Source organism: Capricornis sumatraensis, chromosome 19 (genome assembly GCF_032405125.1).
Source record: "Capricornis sumatraensis isolate serow.1 chromosome 19, serow.2, whole genome shotgun sequence".
NCBI classification, from domain to species: Eukaryota; Metazoa; Chordata; class Mammalia; order Artiodactyla; family Bovidae; genus Capricornis; species Capricornis sumatraensis.
Window position 1 is genome coordinate 50006213 of NC_091087.1, and position 5747 is coordinate 50011959.

The 5747-nt window shown below is 41.7% G+C and overlaps 1 non-coding gene across 1 annotated transcript; it reads right to left on the reverse strand.

Moving 5' to 3' along the window:
- Nucleotides 1–1222: 1222 nt before the first annotated feature.
- On the reverse strand, nt 1223–1329 carry LOC138095648 (U6 spliceosomal RNA). Its single transcript, XR_011146393.1, has one exon. It is a non-coding gene; the product is annotated as a U6 spliceosomal RNA (small nuclear RNA).
- Between the last annotated feature and the right edge of the window lie 4418 nt (nt 1330–5747).

A 5747-nucleotide genomic window follows, 5' to 3' on the forward strand; every position in this document is an offset into this window, starting at 1 on the left:
TATACATATTTAAGGAGGAGAAAAATTTCCATTTGAGATCTAGGATAATGAAGAGTTGTGATGAAAATTGGATTTATAAGAAGTAAGAATATGTCTTAGTTAGGGTCTTAGCAGAAAATAGCTGACTCCTACAAAGTGGGTAATTTTCAGAGAGTTTAAATAAAACTAAATGTATAAAGGTATAGACAGGATATCCAGAAATTACGGGGGATTTTTGGCTGAGATCACAGACGGTAAAGCGTCTGTCTACGATGTGGGAGATTCGGGTTCCATCCCTGGGTTGCGAAGATTCCTTGGAGGAGGAAATGGCAATCCACTCCAGTACTATTGCCTGGAAAATCCCATGGACAGAGGAGCCTGGTAGGCTACAGTCCATGGGTTCGCTAAGAGTCGGACACGACTGAGCGACTTCACGTTCACATTCATGTGTGGTATCCTCAGGCTACTAAGGAATTTAAGGCATTGCCTGTCCATCCCTGGGTCTGAATGAGCAGGTAATAATCACAACTGAGAGAAGGAGAGAGAGAGGGAGAGAATGGGTCAGATGGGGAAAGAATGACTTTGGCCAAAGTCAAAGGTTAGTGGGAATGTAAACTGGTATAGCCATTTATAAAAGAGTATGGAGATTCCTTAAAAAAAAAAAAAAACTAAAGAGATAACCACCATATAATTCAGCAACTCCACTTCTAATATATATCTGAAGGAAATGACATCACTGTAGTCATATCTCTATGTCACTGCATCATTATTCACAGTAACCAAGATATGGAAACAGCCTAAATGGCCATCTATGGGTAGGTGGATAAAGAAATGTGGTGTATTGGAATATTATACAGTGGATATAATATATTGGAATATTATACAGGTCTTTCCCTGGTGGCTCAGAGGTTAAAGCGTCTGCCTCCAATGCGGGAGACCTGAATTTGATCCCTGGGTTGGGAAGATCCCCTGGAGAAGGAAATGGTAACCCACTCCAGTATTCTTGCCTGGAGAATCCCATGGACGGAGGAGCCTGGTAGGCTGCAGTCCACGGGGTTGCAAAGAGTCGGACACGACTGAGCAACTTCACTTCACTTCACTTCACTTCACTTCATACAGTAGATTACTATTCAGCCATGAAAAAGAAGGAAATCCTATCATTTGTGACAAAGTGGATGATTCTAGAGGACATTATTCTAAGTGGAATAAACCAGACACCGAAAGACAAATAACATTTCTTAAAAAAAATATGGAATACTTCATGAATTTGCATGTCATCCTTATGTAGGAGCCATGCTAATCTTCTCTGTATCATTCCAATTTTAGTATATGTGCTGCCAAAGTGAGCATGACAAACATCATTTAATCTTACTTATTTGTAGTATCTAAAATAAACTTACTCAGAAAAAAAGGGTAGAACTGTGGTTGTCAGGGGCAGGAGGGTAGGGGAAATGGGGAGATACTGGTCAAATAGTACTAAATTTCACTTATGCAAGATGAATAAGTTTTCAAGATCTGATGTTCAGCATGGTGACTATAGTTAATAATATTGTATCATGTATTTGAGAGTTGCCAAGAGAATAGATCTTAAGTGTTCTCAACATACACACACACAAGGTAAATACGTTGAGGTGATGCGTAGGTAAATTCACTTGATTGGGGGAATCATTTCACAATGTATACATATTTCCAAAGATCATGTTGTGCACCTTAAGTTTTTTTTGGAAAAAATATTTATATATGTTTTTTGGCTGTGGTGGGTCTTTTCTGCTGCAAGCTTTCTTTAGTTACAGTGAGTGGGAGCTCCTCTTCATGTGGTCCGTGGGCTTCTCATTGCAATGATTCTCTTGTTGTGGAGCACAGGCTCTAGTGCACAGGCTTCAGTAGTTGCAGCACATGGGCTCAGTAGTTGTGGCTGTCAGGGTCTAGAGCACAGTAGTAGTGGCACAAGAATCCCACCTGCTTCTCGGCATGTGGGATCCTCCCAGACCAGAGATCAAACCAGTGTCCCCTGTACTGCAAGGTGGATTCTCAACCACTGGACCACCAGTGCACCTTAAATTTATACACTGCTTATTTGTCAATCATATTTCAATAAAGCTGGGGAGAAATGTCAAAGGATGTTGCCAGAGTTGGGCAAGTCTGCAAGGAAAGGAAGAGAGAAATGCCCCGCTCTCGCTCTTTTTCTTTCCTGATCCCCACCAGTGGTCCCATAAGAACCCAGTCAGAAGCCAGAAAGAGGAGATGATTATGTGCTCCAAAGAGGAAATGGTATACCAGGCATTTTTGACACCCAGAACACATAATTTTTAATACCCTTACCCTTGCTCATATAGGACAAAATTATTTTCAACAATAACCATGTGAATAATCAATCATAATTATTGATTCACCCTTAAGTTTTATAATAAATATAGTTAACAATTATTAATAAAAGTAATAATTTTAAAGTTTAAATTCAGTAAAATATTTCATATATTAACTTTGCATTTATGAAACAAAACATTATAATTGCACTGTTTTACTGCTTTAAGTTTTAAGCATGCATTAAAAATTCCATGTGATCATACAGAATGACAGAATTTATGTCACTTAAGTTTTAATTTTTCCTCTTGACAATTGCTTTTTCTAATTTTCTGTTTAAATGAGATATGTAGTACTCTGGGGGCTGGAGGCAAGAATTGCTCCTGTAATAGCACAGACCACTGACTCTGGACCCCTAAAATTTACTCTGGAAAGAAGTATCTCTCCCTGGGTCTCTGTGTGTCAGGGATGACAGCAGGACTGGAAACTGTCATAGAAGTTAATTGGATTAATTTCTATGTAGAATATAATATTTATTAAAGAAAGGTGGTGAGAGAGAGAATTTGAGGCCCACAAACCTATTATTAAAATTTTAGCAATTCTTGGTTTTAGATTTTTAGCCATGTGTTAATAAAATGCGATTGTTTATGGCAGAAAGTGAAGAGGAACTAAAAAGCCTCTTGATGAAAGTGAAAGAGGAGAGTGAAAAAGTTGGCTTAAAGCTCAACATTCAGAAAATGAAGATCATGGCATCTGGTCCCATCACTTCATGGGAAATAGATGGGGAAACAGTGGAAACAGTGTCAGACTTTATTGTTTTGGGCTCCAAAATCACTGCAGATGGTGACTGCAGCCATGAAATTAAAAGATGGTTACTCCTTGGAAGGAAAGTTATGACCAACCTAGACAGCATATTCAAAAGCAGAGACATTACTTTGCCAACAAAGGTCCATCTAGTCAAGGCTATGGTTTTTCCAGTAGTCAGGTATGGATGTGAGAGTTGGACTGTGAAGAAAGCTGAGTGCCAAAGAATTGATGCTTTTGAATTGTGGTGTTGGAGAAGACTCTTGAGAGTCCCTTGGACTGCAAGGAGATCCAACCAGTGCATCCTAAAGGAGATCAGTCCTGGGATTTCTTTGGAAGGAATGATGCTAAAGCTGAAACTCCAGTACTTTGGCCACTTCATGTGAAGAGCTGACTCACTGGAAAAGACTCTGATGCTGGGAGGGATTGGGGGCAGGAGGAGAAGGGGACAACAGAGAATGAGATGGCTGGATGGCATCACCGACTTAATGGACGTGAATTTGAGTGAACTCTGGGAGGTGGTGATGGACAGGGAGGCCTGGCGTGCTGCGATTCATGGGGTTGCAGAGAGTCAGACACAACTGAGCAACTGAATTGAATTGAACTGAACTGACTTTTGGTTGGTTTATTCTTATTGTCAAACTTTCCAATTCTCCACAAACAATTCATCTCCTTATTGCCTGCACTAGACTTCCCTGGTGGCTCAGACAGTAAAGAATCTACGTGCAATGTGGGAGACCTGGGTTTGATCTCTGGGTTGGGAAGATCCCCTGGAGGAGGACATGAAAACCCAGTCCAGTATTCTAGCCTAGAGAATCCCCATGGGCTGAAGAGCCTGGCAGGTGACAGTCCATGAGGTCTCAAAGAGCCGGACACGACTGAGCAACTAAGCACACATTGCCTGCACCAGGGAGCAGGGTAGGAAGTTGATTCAGAGAGGCAGCAGAAAGGCATCTTGCTCAGAATATTAAGTTAAGAATTGAGAGCTTTCTAAGCCAGAAGTAGTGAACTCTTCCATTCTTGCTAACTGTCTCTCATTGGTATTCTGCTCTTTGTGTGTCTACATGAGATTGTCATGCATGTTAGCCTCCTGTTACAGATTTTGTGAGAGCTGTGTATTTGAGGTGAGTGGCTGAGTGGAGTGAAGACAACAAAAATGGAGAAAAGACCCATGATTCTGTATAACAAATGAAAACCATAGAAACTCTTTTTGCTGAAAGACTACTTCCTAGAGCTTTTGGGAAATGCTATCCTGGGGCATAATCTCCTTCCCTGAGGGTCTCTATCTCAAGTGCCTCCTGTTTTCCTCTCTTTCTCTTCTTCCTGCCTCTGTAAGTTGCTGTTTCTTTTCACCTTCTTTCTTGGCTTTTTCTCCCTACTCTCTTGGCTACCTCTGTTTGTTTCTTCTTTCTTCATGGGACCAGACATGAATTTGCTCTGGGAACTTTTAGTAATCTATGGAAAGGTTGCTAAACGCTTCATGTCAGATGTTCAGTTGCTTGGTAACTCAAAGGACTCCTGCCAAGTTTATGTTCAGAGAATTAGACAAACCATGCAGCCCCCACTGTTTCCGGGCCTGGGCAGCATCAGTTCGCCAGCTCAGCTCTGTGTGAGGAGATGGCCACTCAGGCACCGAGGAGAGCCTCAGCCACCACAGAGCACAGAGCATGGGAGCAGAGGCTGAGCCCCCCTGGCCAGGCCTGGCCAGGCACCTGGGCGGCTGACCCTCACAGAGGTGTGGGCACCATTGTAGAGCCACAAAACCTAAATTATCACTGCATGTCAGTGAAGTGGTTTGAGATTGTCTCAGAGTTTCTCTACTTCTTCCTTTGTTTTATTTTATGATCACTCATTCGCATTTTGCTTCCAGGTAGTTTTCAGGAAGCCCACAGTTTTAGATTTAGAGATTGAATAAATGGTACCAGCTAACCTCAGAGCAATGGCAACCTCCACAGAAACACAAAAACCAGACAAACAAACTCTCCTAGGATCCTGAGTTATGAGATACCCCTGGAGGAAGCGAGGCTTCCATAGTGGTAGGTAGGATGAATCTGGGCAAAATATTTGGTTTAATGCCTCCTAGGAGCTGAGGCAGAAAAACCTCAAGGCCCTGAAAAGAATTCTTTGCAGGACTGCAGATGATACTTACTGTCAGTTAATGTGCAGAAAAATGCCAAAAGAGTAGGCTTATTCTGGGTGGTGTCAAGTACCTCTAGTACCTGTGTATATCACTGGCCTTGTAACTCCCCCAAACTGTAATACAGGAGAGGAGGAGGGGGAGGAAAAGCTTCTCAAAAAAGAGGAGCTGCCACTGCATGAGTAAGAATTAGTATTTGGCACACCAGAGCTAGCAGTGGGGATTGGGTAGGGGAGCAGGATTTTCTCCAAGACTGGCTGGCTGGGAGGTGGGATTAATCAAGTGGAAATGAACAGGGAAGGAGGGGGAAAGAACAGAATTCTGTTGCAGGGTACAATGAAAATTTTAATGAGTCTTCAGCTGTTACATTATCTTATGAAAGTAGTATCATTTGCAAATTTAGCTCTGAAATGATTGACTTGAATAGGGCTGGAGACTTAAAAATTATTACAAAAAAGAAGTGGTCTCAGATTAGCAAAATTATTTACACTAAAAACTTTTCAGTGTTCAGAGTAAGACAGGA